We start from the raw sequence: 21,653 nt of genomic DNA, 5'->3' as shown, positions 1-21,653 counted from the left end.
CCCTGTACCGCCTCCTCATGCTTCTGCCAGGTCCACAGTGTCTCATGGGTCCCTGTACCGCCTCCCATTGCTGCTGTCTCCATCGCCACACTCTGCCATGTGCCACTTTCAGGTCTCCTCACACTGCTGGTGGGTTTCCATTTTGTCATAGGGTGCTGTATGGCCTCCCATTGCTGCTGCCAGGCCCGTAATCTGCCATGGGCCCCCGTACCGACTCCTCATGCTGCTGCCAGGCCCGTAATCTGTCATGGGCCCCTGTTGTCGCTTGTTGGCATATTCCGCTCATTCAGATGCTCCTTCTCCAGCTACTCCTCTTCACGGATTCCGTCAGCAGTCATACTTGGAATCCGTTTCCAAGAGACAACAGTTTGCGAGCACGCACCCGACGGTGCAGAAGCTGAACGTCCTCCTGTCCAAGTTGCTGCTGCCAGGCTCGTAATCTGTCATGCGCCCCTGTACCGCCTCCTCATGCTGCTGCCAGGTCCAGAGTGTGTCATGGGCCCCCATACCGACTCCTCATGCTGCTGCCAGGCCCGTAATCTGTCATGGGCCCCTGTACCGCCTCCTCATGCTGCTGCCAGGTCCAGAGTGTGTCATGGGTCCCTGTACGGCTTCCCATTGCTGCTGCCAGGCCCCTAATCTGCCATGGGCCCCCGTACCAACTCCTCATGCTGCTGCCAGGCCCGTAATCTGTCATGGGCCCCTGTACCGCCTCCTCATGCTGCTGCCAGGTCCACAGTGTGTCAAGGGTCCCTGTACGGCCTCCCATTGATGCTGTCTCCATCGCCACACTCTGCCATGTGCCACTTTCAGGTCTCCTCACGCTGCTGGTGGGTTCCATTTTGTCATAGGGTGCTGTACCGCCTCCCATTGCTGCTGCCAGGCCCGTAATCTGCCATGGGCCCCCGTACCGACTCCTCATGCTGCTGCCAGGCCCGTAATCTGTCATGCGCCCCTGTACCGCCTCCTCATGCTGCTGCCAGGTGCAGAGTGTGTCATGGGCCCCCGTACCGACTCCTCATGCTGCTGCCAGGCCCATAATCTGTCATGGGCCCCTGTACCGCCTCCTCATGCTGCTGCCAGGTCCAGAGTGTGTCATGGGTCCCTGTACGGCCTCCCATTGCTGCTGCCAGGCCCGTAATCTGCCATGGGCCCCCGTACCGACTCCTCATGCTGCTGCCAGGCCTGTAATCTGTCATGGGCCCCTGTACCGCCTCCTCATGCTGCTGCCAGGTCCAGAGTGTGTCATGGGTCCCTGTACGGCCTCCCATTGCTGCTGTCTCCATCGCCACACTCTGCCATGTGCCACTTTCAGGTCTCCTCACACTGCTGGTGGGTTCCATTTTGTCATAGGGTGCTGTATGGCCTCCCATTGCTGCTGCCTCCACCGCCACACTGTGGCTCCACACTCTGGTTTTGGCCCCGTGACTGCCCAAATGAGTGAAGTGTGCGGTGATTCTAAGATCGATGGCACTCATTTGCATGTCATACTGACTGACAGTATTATTTCTCTTCCCCAGCAGACTCCAAGGGCATTTAAATTAAAGGTACAGTGTTCTGCACTAATATAAAGGCTCTCTGAAGCCTAGAAACACCCTTTTATAAGTTAAATTCGCAGCGAATATATTCGACTCGAATCAAAATTTTTTCACGAATTCGCCGAATCAGTCGAATCGAATTTTTGAATAATTCGCTCATCTCTAGCAGTGACATTCAGTCACCGGCTCTCTGCTCTTGCCCTCTAGCTCTCACTGGAGTGCTGGACTATGGAGGAGTCAGGAGCAGCTGGCTGTCAACAGAGGCTGACCTAGCTGCTGGTCAGAAATCTGGAAGGATCCCAACATAATTGTTGGGATTCCTGCAGAGCCTGGATCTGTGACATCCTGGGTCACAGGAGCGCATGAACCAATAGTTAAAATTACTAGCCAACTCACCCTCACATGGATAAAGATCATCCAGGACGAAGAAGTCCCAGACAACAATGCTAATGTAGCACTATCCCCTTAGGAGTCGCTGAGCCTTTGGTCCCCTAAAGCTCTGCACTGCCAGGCAACAAGCATTTTCTTCCACACTTTCCACACTGGAGTCAATAAAATCACAAAACCAAGCTCAAGGACTGTTTACTAAGTGTTTTAGAACTTGGATGGGGTTGAGGGGTGTATGGGATGCCCAAGGAACTGTAGAAACTTGAGGATAAACTCCTAAAAGAAGAGACTATTTTTGTCCACATCTGTACATAGTTTTTAAGAGCATTCCAGCTTTCTGGTGTACCTCCTCAGACCCCAGACAAGTCCTCCTTTTCATCTCTGCCTGAAGGTATTCAGAATGTCCTCCCTTGGAGACTGCAGCACAGTGGAGATCCTCTTCTCCCACCGTAGGTGGGCCCCCTCCCAGGCTCCAAACTTCAGCTCCTCACTCCATCTTCCACCTGACACTCACCGACTCTGTTGCACAGGCTCTGCCACTATTGAGGGTTGCCCTAAACACCATGACCAGACTCCTGCCAGGGGATTGGCCAGGGTCCCTCAAACATGCAGATATGGGATTCCTCCCCTCCTCCAGAAAGCTCTAAGGCTTCTGGAGAAGTGGGAGGGCATCAGAAGCCCTGACCTGTTAGAGCCTCCCAACCTGTCCTGAGGTTATCTCACTACATGTCTCCCCAGGCTGACTCATCCCCAAGCTGCTACTCGGCCTCTATCTAATGTAAACATAACTAACCTGGAGGACGTTACACTAGCTTTGTAGTATAAGCTCAAAAAACAAGGAACAACCGTCAACCCAATGTCTACCAGTCCAATGTTTTGTATACTGATATCAATAAAATGTATGCAATTTTAATTTGAAGTCTCTATATGGTACCTGTGAAGTCCATTCAAAACTAGTTTTTGTGTTCTCAAATTAGAGGGAACAAAAAGACACCAACAAAGCATGATAGAGATTTTAACCCCTCACCACACTATTGCTTGGCTAGGAGTCAAAATGTATTAAAAACATTTTTTTAAGGTTCATTTGTGCTTTTACCTCTAAAAGTGTATCTAAACCCAAGAACAAACAATGTAATGTATTGTAGCTTACAAGTTCTGAAATGTAGTGTTTGCATTTGTCTTCTTTATTTTCACCTGGGGATCCTACCAGCAATACATTTGTCCTAAGGTGACAACGCTCACTAATTGTACTCTATCTCTGGAGGAGCAGCTTTGTCACCTTAGGATGCTTGCACCTGATTTGGACTACGGAAAATCTCCCCCACTCCTCATCTCCATAAGATTTCCATTGGATTTCAGTGCAGTGAAGGCAGATCGCACAGAAAGTGAGGAGCTCATCTGGTTTCTGGCAGGGTCAACAGGCGTTCTTCTGCACTTTCAGCATTTGTAAAGAAACAAACCCCAGATAAATGTGCATGTATTGTTTTGATTTTACCTATACATAGTGTACACTTTAAAACTTGACTCCTACCCAACAAAATCCTTAACACTTAATTCTAACCCTAAAAAGCAATGTTAAATCTTGTAGGGGTAACTACTGAATTTTTTATGTACTTGTTTTTGTGTTTACAGGAAGGCGTTTATGTAGTTCTCGCTCTTCTGCTGATCACGAATGTACTCCTGTTCTTCTTAACCCTTATTATCTCTGTTTTTGGATGCTGGTCCATTTCTGCAGCAAAAGCAACCGCCCCCCAGGTAAGAGACATATGGAGTGTGAGGCACTGACTCAAGATTTTGGATGGTGTACTGTATATGTTTCACCTAGGTTTCTTACTTGCGCATGAGGGGCTCCAGGGTTTATGTTTTTGTTTCCTCAGAATTTTAAGAAGTCATGTTCCCAAAGATTTGTAGAGCTATGATTGGGATATAGCCTCCATACTTAGATCTACATCTTATCTGGTAGCCAGCTGTCCAGAGGGCTTTCTTTTCTTTTTTCTCTGGCTATTTGTGCTGTTGGAGCCTGCTGCTATGTGATAAGGCTGATTGCTGACAAAACACTAAAAGGTAAATTGCTGGCTGTTGGTTTTGGGGAACCTCATAGGTGGTACCCTGTTAGTCAGGAACTGACCTGAGATTAGTTGGTAACTAGGACAAACAGATGTTTTTCTGCAATTTCCTTGGTGTACAAGGTTCTCTGGCATTTTTTGTGTTTTTTGTGTTTCTGAAAAAGTGTAAAACAAACCACTTGGACTGTCACTTGGGCCTTGATTCACTAAGATGTGAGTGTACTAGCAGAGACTGACCATTCAGGCAGACTCAGGTCAATCAATCAGTCGTCTGACCAGCGTCTAGGAAACTCATTAACGAGCGTCTACTGACTACTTTGCTATTAGTAAATGTGGTATCCCGTCTGGCACATTTTTAGGTGCAATACCGGATATGTTAATAAAGCGCGGGCTTTATTAATATTGGCGTTTTTCTGATAGCAAAAGAGAATCCTTAGAATGTAATAAATAGTACACCTGTATTAGAATTTCCTATTTTTTTTATTTTATTTTTTTGCTGTTTCTCCAAAATGATCAGGAAACTAATGCATTTACTAATGAATGTCATACATTCTGTATTCAAATGTTAAACATTTTCACACTTATATCTCAAATAATTTATATACTTCTAATTTCCCAATATAATTATATATCTTCATTCTCTTTAATCACGTAACTATTCTATGTTAAAGACAAGTGCAGCTCTATAAATGCATGTGATCAATAATGAACGCATGTAAAAACCAAAAAGTGCAAAGAATTGCAACAATGATGTAAATGGTGCTAAAATAAGTTCATAGAATCATTCCTGAATAATGGAATGTCCTTCGTGTGAGAGTACCAACTCAGAGAGTGCCTATGAATGGCACGTGTGGTCTCTCCGTGACGGACAGTAGTGCATGAACTCGTGAAAGGTAAACCACCCTTGGGACTGGTCTACACTCACCAGAACAAAAGTATTAATGTGCATGGGTTATACACATCACACATCTGGGGGTGCAGCGGTATGCTGGCAGCTATGGGTTAGCCATCCAGCTCAATCCATCCATCAGGGTGGGTGCCCAAATGGTCCTGGGGAGGAATTAGCTCAGCCACAGGAGCCAGAAAGGTGCTCAATAGTGTAGTACACTGTCACAAGGGTGGATGACCTTTCACGAGTTCATGCACTACTGTTCGTGGTTATATTTATCTTGTGTAATACCATTTTAGTAGTCTATATCATTTGACCAGCGCTCGCTCTATCATTTTTAAACAATGTAATTATTCTACATTATAGCTCAAACTGTCTCCCACAGTGGTTTAGTGGTTAGAGCTTAGAACTTACAGCACTTGGGTCATGGGTTCTAATCCCAGTCATGGCTACATCCTAAAAAATGGAGATCAATTTTCTGGGTTGTGTCAGTGCCAGGAATATTGATCAATCAATTATGATTTTGCCTAATGACTAGAAAGTGGATGAATGTTACCTATGTATTGTTCTTCTGCCAGTTAGGAAATGTGCAAGTTTCATGTCGTGTATATTTCATTGTAACATTTTTCTCTTTTAAATCTGTCTCCTTATACAACTTGACCCCCTCCCCCACCCCGTCATCACCTGTCCCATATGCAAATCTATGGATCATCGCCCCACTCTTTAACTATTTACTGATCAAGTGAATGTGTCTCATTTTCTATCAGCTACAGCTCAGATCTCACATTATTATACGATTGCTGATTGTATCTCAGTCTGATTGAATTCACAATTCCTGGTCAGTCCCGTTCCCTGACCTCTAATAACCTTTAAGGCCAGTTCACACTACATGTGTTTCAGTTGCTTTTTCGGCATCACAAACGCACAGAAAGAAGGTTATGTGGTTGTCAATGTCATAGTTCACATCAGCGCTTGCATTTTCAGTGCATTGCAGGTGCTGTAAACAAAGCTGACCACGCTGCATTGTTTCTGCACAGAACTGTACTGGAACACATTGAAACGTCCTTGAATGTACTAAAACGCACATGTCCCTAACTACATTGAATACAAAGAAAATAGAAAAAAATAAGTGGAAGGGATACAAAAATGCAATGTAAACATGTCCAAAACGCATCCAAAATGTACTGGAACACACTAAACATGCATGCCAAAAGGGCATGAAAAAAATCCATCAGGAACACATCTAGACTGTTTCTATAGTGTGAACCGGCCCTTAGGACTTGTTCACACCATTGGTGGTGCAGAAAAGCATGCAAGAACACACATTTTCCAGCACAGCAAAGAAATGCAATGCCCTATGTAGATGTGCGCAGGTACCATGATGAAAACGTTGTTGCACCTACACACGTCTATTAAAAACAGCTCCATTCACAGCCACAAATACGCATGGCACCACACTACTGTGCGGTTAGGTGCGACACACTTGGAAAATAACATAAAAATAAGCCAACATGGCTAAAACATATCTTGAAAATATGGGGACTCTGATATCCGGCGACAGTCCGTTCACGAACGAGAAGCAATCCTGCACCCCTAAAACCAACATAGAGGAAAGGGATGGTCAAATTGCTATGCTGCTTCCAAACCACCTCTGGCATGCCAGGGTCATTATGCAGGTCCTCGATGCCAATTCTTGCCTGCGGCCACAAAATATCCACTGGCCACAAGTGAAGGTGAGTGGAGGACGTGAAGGTGGATTTCTACCAGCTTCAACCGCAAGCAGTACCACTCCTGAAAAATGAGAGCAAATAATCATTGACACGTCATCATGACAGTCAATTCTCAGTGCAGGCTATCTAGAGTGTCTTTCCTTTTTAACCATTTCAAGAGTTCAAGGAAACATTCTTGGAGCATCTACTGTGTTTGAAAAGGCCCAAGGTCCCCCCCTCCCCCAGGCACACTAATGCTTATGCAGGCCATAGACGGGGAGAAAAACGGCCGATTTTTCTTTTAAAAAATGAAAAATCGGTTGTTCAAGCGGCCGACGTTACCAGCAATGGTAAAAAAAAATCGTCCGATTTTCATCCCGTCTACAGCCAGCAAAAAGTGTCCCTGCAGAGAGCTCCGCTATTTCTTTGACAGTTCTTTGACATTTATAGCGGTTGCAACAATGTATTTGTATCCATATAGGATACAGATGTTTTTATTCAGAAACAAATAGATACAATGTTGCAACCGCTGTAAATGTCAAAGAACTGTCAAAGAAATAGCGGAGCTCTCTGCAGGGACACTTTTTGCCATACTGGAATTCCTCTCATTTTTCATCCCTCTTCTTCCTCTTCTTCTTCTTCTTCTTCTTCTTCTTCTTTATCATCATCCTCTTCTTCTTCTTCTTCATCATCCTCTTCTTCTTCATCCTCTTCTTCTTCTTCTTCATCATCATCCTCTTCTTCTTCTTCATCATCATCCTCTTCTTCTTCTTCTTCATCATCCTCTTCTTCTTCATCATCATCATCATCATCTTCATCATCATCCTCTTCTTCATCATCATCCTCTTCTTCATCATCATCCTCATCTTCTTCTTCATCATCATCATCATCCTCTTCTTCTTCATCATCATCCTCTTCTTCATCATCATCCTCTTCTTCTTCTTCATCCTCTTCTTCTTTTTGTCTTCCTCTTGCAGGTCACTGCTCATGTGCAGATTTTTTATCAGTAAAAAATCGGCCGAGTTGCCCATCATTGCCGCGAAAATCGGCCGATCGGCAAATTCGGCCGTTTTTTTTTCCAACTTTACCGAAAAAAAAAAATCTGCCAAAATACCGAAAAATGGCCGAACAAATAGCCCACTAACGATCCGAAAATCAGCCGATTTTATTTTCGGCCGAAAAATCGGCCGATTTTCGACCTATCTATGGCCTGCATAAGATATGGTGTGGCCCTAGGGTCAATGTGTGTTTAGAATACTTCCAAAATGCACATACAAAAACACTACATCCAAATGCATGTTGCATTTCTATAGCATGTTAAACAGAAGAATAACGCACTTACATAATGTTAACATGCGCAAGTAAAAGTAGACAAAATACACATCCTTTTATTCTGGCTTCACATACATGCATTGTGGTCTAACACCGCACTCCTGGGCAAATCACATGCAATTTGTGTGCGTTGCAATTAGAGACAAACATTTTGCACACCTCAAATTGCACCGCATCTGGGCCAAAAATGTGCAGGACCCTTTTTCAGGGTATGCACATGGGTGTGAATAGGCATGCCATCCAATTTGGCAAATCGCAATACGCTTTGTGTACCAATTTTGGTGTGTTGGTAACTTCACCTAGAAAGCCGCAGCAGGTAGCATGAAGGGGTTGCGGTTGTGATGCGGTGCAGCGCTTGCACAGAAAACACTGCAAATTTCACATCGCATCTGTGTGACACCAGAATGTGCCAATATGTGGCTTGACAAAGCACAGTGGTCAGTGCAGATTATTTTCAATCCATGTTTTTTGACACTTTTCATTCACTGGTTTAACTCAGGTGATCATTAATCACAATTATCTCCGGAGATCACATGCAGCCCCTCAACCATCTACACATATCTCTGGAAATCTATACAGATCTCCTTGAAAAAAAGTCTCCTCTCTTCTTCGGAAAACAGTTGTCCTCCACCTCATAAACAGGGGGACAGAGAAGACTTCTCCTTGTAACTAAAATTAGAGTAATTATCTGTGCTTAATAAACATACACCAATACTGCAAATGCATTGTACTGTCCAAGGCATTGCACACTAACGCATTGCACACTAGAAATGTCAAATGCATTAGTGTGTACAGTGCATGAGTGTAAAATGCTTTAGTGCACACTGCAGTGTACAGCGCATTGCACACTGTAATACACTGTACAATGTAATACCGTGTACACCCACACATTGTAGACTGTAATACAATGTAATACCGTGTACACCCACACATTGTAGACTGTGATGCACTGTACACTATCATGCAGGATAGAGCTACACATTGCACACTGTGATACCGTGTACACCAACACATTGTAGAATGTAATGCATTATACGCAGTATACATGTCCAGATATTCAAAGATTAGCCATGAAGGCCTAGCTGGTTTCCTATTTGGCGACCGCAGATAGCCGAATAACGCTACACTGCATCCAGGCAGCTCTGGGAGGGCGTCATATGACATCCTGGCAGAACGAGCTCTCCGTGATTGCTGTGTCCTAAGAACACAGCTGATCACGTCATATGGTAAAAGCCAATCACAGCGGCTTTTTACCATGTGATCAGCCACGTCCAATGACACGCTGATCACAGGGAAATGCATTTGCTGGGTCTTGGCTGCACTTTCATCACGCTGTCAGAATGTTTGGAAAGTACTGCCAAGAACCAGCAGTTATCAAAGCAGGGGTCGGCCCCGATGATCAGTGCCCACCAGTGCCACCCAACAGTTCCGCCCACCTGTGGCCAGCAGTGCCACCCCCCACTGCTGCCTCATCAACGCACATCAGTGTTGCTAAATTACCAGTTTACCAAATGTTATAATATAAACAGACTTTTATTCATTATGAGCTATTTTGTTGTTTATCGAGCAAAAAGTAAAACACACAGCAGCAAGTCAATACCACCCAAAGAAAGCTCTATTTGTGTGAAAAAAATGATCTAAATTTAAGATGGGTACAATGTGGCATGACCGCACAATTGTCATTCAAAGGGTAACAGTGCAGAAAGATGAAAATTGGCCAGGACAGGAAGGGGGTATGAGTACCCAGTAGGCAAGTGGTTAATATAATTGACCCATCAATACCCAGGAGCTAATGTACAGATAAGTAGCATGTGCACCAAGTGAGATTCTGCTAGGCCCCACCCACAAAATCACAATTACCTGTCCCTCACATGTTATAAACATATTTGCAATGGCCACACTTACTTTACATATAAGGATCATCTCCTCAGTTGAAAACTGTGCTCTCGCCATGTCCAAATTCCACTAGAGTTCTCAAAATATACGACACACAGCAAACCGCCAACCACTCCTCATCCACTGACACTCCCCACAACCACTTCCGGGTGCGCGCGCACGTGATGACGGACTTCTGGGAGGACAGCCGCTCGTGCGCCATGGGGTACACCTATTCGGCGCTTATTCGTATGCGATCGCGCAATTTTGTACCCTATCGCGCATTTGTATGCGCGGCTATGATAGCTTTCGTGAATGTGTGTTACTTAGTGATTTGTTTAACCTTGGCTAATATATATATTGGTTTCCAAAGGCCAAAAATCAACACAGTGTGGACTTTTTTATAACTGTAAATCGAATTGTAGAACACCTGTAGCTGGCTGCACAGTGAATGTGACGTATTCATTGGTACATAATATTGTGGTGCAAACTGGTTCTTTTTTTTTTGTTTTGTTTTTGAAAAAGCCAGTTTGCACCCACTTGCATATTCACACTCTTATATAATCTACTCAAATGTAGCTTGTAAGTATACAAAGTAACTATTAAGGTTGGTCATATATTGAACATAAAATAAACACAAAAACAACAGTCCAACATTTATTAATCAAATATATCTTCATTTATTTGGTCAGCAGGAACAAGTAGGTATAGTCAATATCTTGGTGAGTCACAAAAAGAATAGCATTGATGTGGCGAAAATAAAACACTCCTGCTCATAAGAGCTTACAATCTAAAGATACTTCTAGTGAACTGTGTGTGCTCAGGTTATAGCAGGAAACAAAGGGGAAGATGAATCAAGTAACATTTTCGTGCACATAAGATTTACTTACACAATCACTTAGTATGAAGATCCATTCACAAAAAAAAGTCTACACATCAAAATATAAAGAAAACAAAGCATGTGAAAAAACCCTCCCACCTCTACAAATCCCCTCCCACCTCTACAAATCCCCTACACATACATTTGTCAGCAGGTTTGTCAGAAAAATGCATTGGAGTCTAAATAAGCAAGCAAAATTAAAACAAGAGCAGATTTTAAACAAAACGATTGACATGTGTGAGGCTTTCAATGCAAAGAGAAAAAACACAATCATTGTGCAATAACACACAAACACACTTTACAAGGCCAAAAATATGCAACCATTTCCAGCCCACTTCCAAACACAGCCTGAGTGGTGTCTGGGGCAATTCAGCACAAAATCTCTTCTTCCCCCAAACCACACCATGCAAGGACTTAGTCACAAACCACCCGGCCTAGTAACAGGCCAAATCACTCACTACTGCACATCTTTATATAAGCTAGGTTGTATTTGGAGCGCGCCAAACAAGGCCCCACACCCAATGAAGCCACACCCACCACTGACCTTAAGTTGGTCAGTGAAAGTGTTTTCACCTGATGAATCCTCTTCCTACCTGCATTAACCCTTGGTATACAGGCCCCACAAATCAGAAAGAAATATACAGTGAAATGTACGTGGGCAGCATACAACAGAACATTGAGCAGGGATGTGAAAGGGAACCCCAATTGGAACCTTTATTGCTACTATGGTCACAATTCCCTCCAGATTCTCCCATGAGTTAAGACAGTCACATGACCACATCTTGTATGCAATACTGAAAATGACAAATCGATTTGACTAGTATGGTGAATTTCCCATCAACTGGCGAAACACTCCAGAACTCAAACATCACCAAACATTACACTCTGGGCAAAGCGGATTTACAAATCATGCGACTTACAGTAATGTTGACCATTTCACTGCAATTTTCAAAAACATCTGACACAGATCTCTATGCAAATTGCCACTAAAGTAGAACATGTACTACTTAAGAAATCAGTGTTTGAAATACACCCATATGGTCGCTCTAATACAGTGTTTCTCAACTCCAGTCCTCATGGACCCCCAACAGGTCATGTTTTCAGGATTTCCCTCAGATGAAACAGCTGTGGTAATTACTAAGGCAGTGAAACTGATCAAATCACCTGTGCAAAATAATGGAAATCCTGAAAACATGACCTGTTGGGGGTCCATGAGGACTGGAGTTGAGAAACACTGCTCTAATAGCAGACAATAGGGTGCGACTTTGCAGACGATTTACAACTTGCATGTTGTGCAAATCACATGCCAAGTCCCACTAAATGTGCACGCTATTGTAGCGTTCATATTGTTGTGGTTCAAACTTGGTCGGAGCCGCAAGTAATAATAGAGTAATGAATACACTACTTTTCATGCAATTTGCTGAGAGATCGGTGTCGGATGTCTTGCAAATTGCACTTGAAATCACCATGTACCCCGACTTTGAAATCATGCAACTTCTATGCAAGTCACATGATGTGACTGTAATGTCAATAACACCACTTAGAAATCTGCTTTAATGTGACCGGGTGGCCCCCAGTAACATTGTTTGCGATTGCCATGCAATTGGCATGACAGGCGACTTGCAAATCGTAGACCAAGTCGCACCCTATTGGCCACTGTAGGCTCTGTTCACATCCAATTGGATTGTGAACTCGTGCAACTTCACTGTAAGTTAGGCAATTGCCGCATCGGATTAGATGTGACAGTGGTGTTGGCCCCCAGTATCATTGTGTGCAATTTGCCATGCAAAGAGCAAGCTGCTGGCCATGCCAATCACATGACAAGTCACATCCAGGGTGTGCAATTTCAGGTGCGATTTGTGCATTGACATCGTACCTGATATTGGATATAATGAATGTGAATGTGAGTGTATTAACAAACGCCATTTGTTGCAGCGAGAGTTCAAAGGTATTTGAGAATTGTGGCCATTTATTAGCAATTTAACATCTAGACTCAAATAGAAATCGCAATGCTACACACAATTGAAAACACAACTAGTTAGTAATTCTCTAGAAAACACAGTAAAATTGGCAACTTAAAGAGTAATTTTCAATTGTATATAGTGTGAGCGAAGCAGGAAAATCAACAAAGGAAATAAATCTTTGAAGGCGTGCGGTACCTGCCTGCTGGGATAAGGGTCTGCTATGCATTTGGGGGAAAAATGCACACCAGGATTTGTGACAAGTTTGATGTGTGGATTCACCAACCAAGTCTTTTCTCTCTCGCTCACTCTTCTGAATGTCTCTCTTTATCACTCTTCAGTATGTATATCTCGCTCACTGGCTCGCTCTTCTCTCTCTCTGTCAGCTCTTTGCTTGCCAAATCCTTCACAAAAGTGGGTGGAGTGTAAACCATCATTATCAAATCTATTAGTGATTCAGGCCCTTACCTTATCCTATTGTATGACATTCACATAAGGTGCAGCTTTGAAGGTGTTTCAACAGACAAGGCCTCATTCTAATTCACATTTTAGGGATCATTTAGACAGAAAGCAAAGATGTTGCCAGAACATCTATTTGAAGACAGCCACACATGGAGATCATGCTACTTCCTTGCCATGGTTGGGATTCAAACCGACAACCCTAGAGTTGTGAGGCAGTAGTGCTAACCACTAATCCACGGAGCTACATTGCTAACCCAGCCTGTATTTCTGTGCTGTGAATCAATACTAGGTCCCTGGGCAAGGTCAGTGTAACTAGCCAGATATCTCCAATGTGACACAAATGTTGTGGTATGTTGCCAATTCAGATGTATGTTGGTTCTATGTATCCCAATACAAAGGATTGGAATACTAATACAGGCGTACCTCGGTTTACCAACGCCTCAGGGAACGTCATATTTGGGGTACAAATGCCAAACCATTTCAGTTCATTGTTCTGTTTACAAATGTTTGAATAATTTGGTATGGGCATGTGGCCTGGTATGGTTCAGGAGGGGGGGGGGGCGCTCGCTCGTCCCCCCCCCCCTTTCCTGTCCATACGAGACCCGAAGGGCTTAGTATGGTTGGGAGGGAATACCCCACGCCGGTTATTTAAAACACTGTTTATAATTCCCTGCAATACTTTGACATTCAACTGTCAGTGGGGAACTCCGCCGACAGCTGAAACATGAGCGCTGCATTGGTTTTCACTACTAAAACGCCACATGAGTTGATAACATATCATTTGGGATTGTAGGAGCGACAGCCATGTGTTAATGTTTCAGCTGTCAGCGGGGTTCCCCACTGACAGCTGAATGTAAAATAATTCCCTTTATTGCAGAAATAATAAAAAAAAAGCGTGGGGTCCCCCCTCCCATCTGTACCAAGCCCTTCGGATCTGGTATGGATATTAAGGGGGAACTCCACGCTGAAATTAAAAAAAAAACAGCGTGGGTCCCCCTCAATATCCATACCAGACCCTTATCCGAGCATGCAGCCCGGCAGGTCAGAAAAGGGGGGGGACCCTGTACTGTGTTTTTTTTACACCACACTTTTTTTTTTGTGAAGGAGTCTGCGGGAGCATGTACCGCAGACTCCTTCACGTAGGGGGGGCGGGATCTGGGGGCCCCCTTGTTAAAGGGGGCTTCCAGATTCTGATAAGCCCCCCGCCCGCAGACCCCCACAACCACCGGCCAGGGTTGTGGGGAAGAGGCCCTTGTCCTCATCAACATGGGGACAAGGTGCTTTGGGGGGGGAGCCCCCCCTGCCCCAAAGCACCCCCCCATGTTGAGGGCACGTGGCCTGGTATGGTTCAGGTTTTCTGACCTGCCGGGCTGCATGCTCGGATAAGGGTCTGGTATGGATATTGAGGGGGACCCACGCTGTTTTTTTTTTAAATTTCAGCGTGGAGTTCCCCCTTAATATCCATACCAGACCTGAAGGGCTTGGTAAGGATGAGAGGGGGGACCCACGCTGTTTTTTTTTTTTTTTTTTTTTTTATTGCGGACCTTTATTTTTACATTCAGCTGTCAAAATAAATATTATCTAGACCTTTGAAATAAGTAAAATCATTACAGAAATAATTATAAAGTATAAGAAACAAAAACAGAATCACTAGAACTAAGGAAATCTAGTTAGATTACATGAAGATATGCTGAGTGCTGTTTATTAAACACAGTAGTCACGACCGAGTGCCGGCTCTCAGAGGAATGCACAGTAAGATTCACTATTAGTCAGTGGCTAAAAAGCAAACGCCCATGGCAGAGGTCTAAAATGTGTTCTGCACATGCTCAGTTGTATCTGCCAAAGACACTGCACGGGCTTCTAGATTTTTACTGTGTCGATTTCCTTGAAAAAAACGATTTTTAACACATTCTTAATTTTTTTGGAAATAGCAGATATTGTTTAAAGTGAAGTCCTGATATTTGGCAAAGCAAATTTCTAAGTGAACATGTCTCTGCAGTGATTTTTCATGGTTTTAGACTTGCTTCTTAGCAAGTCTGTTTTGTGAGTCTGATTTCGGGCGTGTGTCTTTTTGTGAATTAGATTGGGCATCTGCTTATGGGCTCTGCTCAATAGTGAATTAGGTTGCAGGGTAAAAAATTAACGACGCCCATGAAAATTGGGCTTAAGCCCATAAATATGCGCCCACGCCCAATAGTGAATCAGGGCCTTGGTGTCCCCTTCTTTAGTATGGTCTTCCGCCATAACATTCAAGCCTGTCCCGCTTTTCAGTTTTACAGCAAACCTTAAGGCTTCAGCAAGCTAAAATCTCAGCTAGCTAAAGGCCACTGAAGTGGAAAGGTTTTCTGTTGAGGTTCCAATTCCAGTTCCCCTGTTGTTGTCTTTTTTAACCACATACAGGTACATAGCTGGGCGTTCAGCTGCAGGCATCATACCAGAATAGTTTTTTTTCAGCTGGTGGTCAGTTTTCTTGAGTGGCTAATTAGCCTCTGGATTGCTTTAACAAGCAGCTGGATGGAACGTTCCCCTTTCCACTTCCTTCCGTGACTCTCCAGCCCCATCGGGGGACCACAGCTGACCATAGGGCTGTTTGGAGACTGGAATGGCTCAGATCATCTCTATGTTCTAGGAAGGTGGAAGTGATGCGTACCGTATTTCATCACTTCTGGTTTTGCCGGATGTAAACAAACCCTTAGTGGTTTGAAAAAAGTATCGGATAATACTGATCTTGGTTAGATCCAAAGATTTGTGGGGCAGAGGAGAGATCTGGAGTCTAATAGATCCCAGATCTTTCAGTAAAGAGTACCAGTTACTGCCTATTGCTGTCACAGGGAATATAAATATTCCCTGTGGTAACAATAAAAGTGATTAAAAAAAACTGTAAATGTACAAAGTAAACATTACAAATAATTAAATAATTAAAACAAATATTAAGGCGCCCCCATACCCTCTTGCTTGTGCATAAACAGCAATCTCAGACGTGAGGTATTACTGCGAACATCAGATCATGGGCAGTAATTCTAGCACAAGACTTCCTGTGTAAATCTAAAATGGTAACCTGTAAAGATTTTTAAAGTGTCACCTATGAATAATAAAACTTACGTAGCTTGTCGTCCTTGCATCTGCACATGATTTTAAAGCGTGACATATTTGGTATCTATTTACTTGGCGTAACATTATCTTTTATATTTTACCAAACAAGTGGGTATTATATTGTGTTTTTGTGCATTAACATAACAAGAATTTGTTTCTAAATTACTTTTTAAAAAAATGCTGCACAAATACTGTGTGGCTTAAAAAACTGTGACACCCAGCATTTTGTTCTGCAGGACCTCTGCTTTAAAAAAACATATGTAATGTTTGGGGATGCTTAGTAATTTTTCTAGCATAAAAAAACTGATTTTTACATGGAAAAAAGTGTCAGAAAAGGCTTAGTGAACAGGGTTGGCAATTTCTCCAAAATGTATCCATCAAAATCAAAGGTGCTGGGAGGAAAATTATTAGTAGAACAACACTTATATCCAATCAGGTTCAGGCACTGTTTGAGTATTCTGAGAGCCTGCAGCCCTGTCTGTGAGAGTATGATAGCCATACAGAGAGATTTTGTTCATCTGCTCTGTTAGCATTGGATGATGGAATCTGTTAGATTTCTTTCATTCAACACGCAGGTTTAAGTAGCACTAAAAGAGGGTTGGCGCCTCAGGGAAAGCTCTTTGGATTCTGGTTTCTTCCAGAGAAGACAGCAGGTAACCAAACTTGCCAGTTCCTATCCCAAGAAAATATCAATGTTGGATGGACCTACCTTTTGAGGGAACTTCTTGATCACTTTTATGTTTTGTTTTTTCTCAAGGTGTATGTGATTCCGAATGATGGAATGAAAAAGCCTGAAGCTTTTCCTGAATTTCCTGTTCAGCCACCACCCTATACAGCCACAGAAGTCAAAGCTACACCGGAATATTAAAGAGAACCTGACACCTACAAATGTTACGGCATGGATCACTTTCTTTGGGAGTGCAGCCTGTTGGTTAGGAATCAGTGACTTATGAATACTAGTTTGAGGAATCAGATGATATTACTAGATTTTAGAGATTCATCAGGTTGCATTTCTAAAGTGGTTATGCATGCCACTTTCCCACAAAATTGCTGATTTCCGTTTCATATGGTTTATTAACTGTTAACCTTTTCACGTATCCCTTCAATGAAGTTCTGATCAGAAATGGGACCCTTAACATGATCAATACACATAAAGGGTCTTCTTTGAGTCTTTCAAGGGTAAATCAAACCAAAACTTATGTTTCCGCTTTTGACTCTCTTTGGGAGATTCAAATGTATTCCTAAAACAAGACCTCAGATCTTTGTTTCCCTTTACACATACACATTGAAATGCGCACATACACACATTTTGGTGGGTAATATGCTGAGTAAGTGTGTACGGTATAAAAGTTGGAAGGGGAACAACTTTCTTTAATCCTGTGGTCATGCCTGCCTATTTGATATCAATAAAGTTACATGGGCACCATTGTCAAACATTTTCAAGATCAGCAGGCAGCCCCTTAGAAGTCAATGGAGATTGGTTGCCCAGGGGGAAAGAAAATTTCAGTCCCATGCTTTAATCCATCAGGTTCAGTAAGGGGGGGCTATTGTAGATCACTGGTTTAGGTTAAAAAGATAGCTGCACTTTCTCTGAAAGATCAGCTGTCCTTTAACTTTTCCTGCTAGTTTGAACTTCTTGAATAATGTCACTAATTATACCTAAAGCCAAAGCACTTTTTAAATTATGGGTACAGTGGTGGAGGTTTAAAGCTGCAGTCTGTTTTTTTGTCATTCATTTCTCATTAGGGAGATTTTCCCTTACTTCCAGTCCTTTAGATGCAACATAAACTAAGAAGATATCTTTCCATTGTGAGGGATATCCTCTCGTAAACAGCTGTTAAGGGACTAGTGTCCCATTCGAAGATTTCCTCTCTATTCCTGTTCTGGTGGCAACTCAAAATTTTTGATTTACCATCACCTTCATCCTTGGTGAAGTGATCAGGAAAGCTTGCCTCCCTACACCTGACTATGTTCAACATGCAGAATCCCATTCTTTCTAATTGTTCCCATTCACACTGAAACATAGAAAAGTGATGGCAGAAAAAGACTGAGCAGTCCATCAAGTCTGCCTGCACTTGTATGCTTAGTTGCCCTGCGCTCTATGCCCTACTTTCAAAAGGTGCATAAGCCTTTTTTCTAAGCATGTTCAAGTGTTTTTGGCCATATTCAATAGAAGTGCCTTTAAATGAGTGATGCCAAGGTTTAACATGTTTTTGCTTGTGTTTTTGCACCTGAAGGACTACTCTTCTTTTCTAGATCTGCTCTCCTTCCCTTGCCCAGTCCAGGAAGCAAACCCCTAAAGTTGAAAATAAGGGATAACTGTACATTTTTAGGTCCCTGCCACCAAAAAGTTTCTGCATTGACTTTTGGGGATTAAATTTCACACCATCATCTTCTTTTCATCCTGCCCATGCAACTATGGAAGGGTACAACTGTCCGTGGGCCCACAAGGTCAGATGGTTCCTGTCTGGAAACATAGAGCAAAATCTTGAGAGAGGATTTCATTTAGTTCTAAAGTTAAAGCACAATTACATATAATTAAATACATGCTATGTGCATAAAATAAAAGGTATACTAAGTCTTCACAAAAATTGTGCTCCAGCAATGGACATGTTACCTTGCTCATTATGACAATGCATGGTAAAACATTATGTGCTTTGGTGTGATCTGGTGCTATTCACTTTGAATGACATTGCAAGGCACAACAATGCAGCAAGTAAGATTTTAGATGCATTATGGTGGATTAGACAGCCTATTCGGCTGAATGGAATGCAGTAATTTGACACAAGTTAATACGCAACATTTCACTCATTGACCAAATTGCATTAAATGCACCTCAGCAGATTAGACTGCTGAGACTGAGCCCTTACAGTGAGTGTTCTTTAAAGAGCAGCCATGGCCTGAGTAATAAAGCATGACCCCTGCCAGCATGCTCCAAGGAAGAACACTTGGTCGCTGTGGTGAAGCAGTAGTCTCTCTGCAAAGGTCTGATGCAACCCCTGATGAGTCAGGCCTATAGCTCTGCAATCAGCCAAGATCATGTCTATTCTGATTGGAAAGCCATGGCTCTGACTCACAGGAGGTGGTGGACCTATGCAGAGAGACCACAGTCTACACACAGCAAAAAAGGGTCCTTTATCTACACTATGCTGGCAGAAAAAAAAATGGTACATTTTCAGCCCACAAAAAGAAATTCAATACATTCCTGGCACATCAACAGATTTTTTTTGTGCTTGCAGGAATTTTAAAAGGTATGTAACATGGGGAAATTAAAGTGTATTGCAGAGATGTACTGGATACACTTGGAGTACAGAACTGTAGAATTTCAACATAAAAGAAATAATTATGTATGGACTAATCTCTTTATGATCATTAAACATATCTCTAATTAAAATAAAGATGTATTTTTTGTATAAATGAATTCATTTTATAAATTATTTTGAATCTCTACAAATAGCTGTATGGAAAGCCCAACAAAAATCTGATACTCGCTGTATTTATCTGTCTAGAGAATAGATTCAAGAAGTCTTTGAAGCCCAACTCCAGCCAAAAATGTTTATTTCGGTCCGGATACAGCAAAGATGGTTGGAGACCATCACATGATGTCATTGCCATTTGATGGCAAATCTCTTCAATCCCTTGGAGAAAAGCTAGAATTTCTAGAAATGTTTTTATTGGTGTCTGGACTACAAGTACCGATGATAACCATTCCCTTACATTACTTGTATAGGATTCCTAAGGACAGGAGATGGAGAAAATCTCTTCAATGGGGGACACAGACATGAATAAAAACCTCAACTATATAGAAAGCAGTAAGATCAGCACACCAATGTTCAAAGAGTCATATATAGTTTAATTAAATAAACTGGTAAAAAAGAAGTGCTTTGTGAGTCACCCCCTCGTCAGGGTTTATGTACTATGCTAGACTCAGTTGGACGGTAATGAAAGTTGTACAAGGTTTGTACTGAAAGTAATGCAAAAGTGGGCATAGCCTTTTTAATAACTTACCTACAGTAGGGCATTTGAATTTCGCATGTTGGTAAAGTAACACTTCCTTTTCCTCACTGCAGGTAAATAATGGATTCAGCAGAAGCAACGTGCCATCATTGAATTTTTGCCAAAAGAGGGGTGCGGGCTGTCCAACATCCACAGAAGGCTACAGAATGTTTATGGAGATGACACCATTGACAAAAGCAATGGGCACAGATGGATAAAGGAGTTTAAAGAAGTGGGAATCAGCATGCAAGACAAACCGTGTAGTAGTAGGATACCAATGTCAGACATCTCTCCTTCATCAAGAACGCAATGACAGCAGGTTGCTTCTGATAGAAATCTTTCATTTACCGGCAATAAAAAAGAAGAGTTACTATAGAGGAAGAGTTACTTAACCAACATTTGAAATAACTACATAAGTTAATAAAAAAGTTATGCCCATTTTTGTATTACTTTTGGAACAGTTTGCAAATATAGCAAAAACCTGCCACTCGCAGTTTCTGCATCATGGGTTTTGAATCTGGGAAGTAAGATTTATTTACAGTAAAAAAAAAAAAATCCATCCAAACACCAGCAAACATAAAATACCTAACTAAACAACCTAGCAGTATCTGGCAGCAAGCAACACTGGAGCGAAAGGCACTCATAGGGAAGGATCTAAATACCCTACCTAGCAGCCAGCATCAGGTGTAAACTGATTATTGGGATCGGCTGGCTGCTGGTAGACACCCACTGGTGGACACACAAACTACAACCTTCTGCTTTGGGAAGCACAGTGCCACCAGCAGGTGATCCAGGTCCTGACAAATGCATTCAAAATGAAAAATCGAAATATATACTGTATGTATACATTGGCTGGAGTTTTGCTTTAAGATGCAAGCATAACGTACTTTAATGGTGCCTTTAAAGTCAGTTTTGTATCCTCTAAAATATTTTGGGAGGTTTTTTGGTTCTATGAGTTAAAAAAATGTGTTTTTCTATTCACTTCAAGGAGTTATTTTTAGCTTGTATAATTTTATGACCAGGTGGGCCTTTATAATGTGATTATAAAATCATTAAGAACATTATCAGTCTTTAGAAATTATTAGAAATAATTTCAATAAAATTGCACTTTAAGTTATGAAGTACGTGATTGTGTGTTCTTTTATATAATGTTCTTTTTATGTGTTTATCAGACAGACTTCCTCACTGTGCTTTAAATTCTCATTGTGTATATCATCTGCCCTGGCAAGTTCTGACATTTCTCCCATACATTTTAAAATCAGCATTTTTTGCTAGAAAACTATTATATAAATTTCTGAAAGTAGAGGCCCTGAAGAATAAAATGGTCTTTGTTGCAATTTTTTATATCATACAATATTTGTGCAGCTATTTATCAATGGCAAATTTTCAGGGAAAAAACTGAACTTTAGTGCACACAAACACAATATAATTTAGAAAAGATGATGTTACCCCGAATAAATAATTA

At 42.3% G+C, this 21,653-nt stretch overlaps 1 long non-coding RNA gene across 1 annotated transcript; it reads left to right on the top strand.

Annotated features, from left to right (window-relative positions):
• Nucleotides 1-3,560: 3,560 nt before the first annotated feature.
• Nucleotides 3,561-21,305, top strand: LOC149441588 (uncharacterized). The gene is made up of 2 exons (XR_016307325.1): nucleotides 3,561-3,680; nucleotides 16,950-21,305. It is a non-coding gene; the product is annotated as an uncharacterized LOC149441588 (long non-coding RNA).
• The last annotated feature ends 348 nt before the right edge of the window (nucleotides 21,306-21,653 follow it).

This window comes from Staurois parvus, unplaced genomic scaffold, assembly GCF_062004578.1.
Source record: "Staurois parvus isolate SC_StPar_1 unplaced genomic scaffold, SC_StPar_1.0 ptg000970l, whole genome shotgun sequence".
Taxonomy (NCBI): Eukaryota; Metazoa; Chordata; class Amphibia; order Anura; family Ranidae; genus Staurois; species Staurois parvus.
The sequence above is the reverse complement of the archived record's forward strand: the minus strand, read 5'-3'. Positions and strand labels throughout refer to the sequence as shown.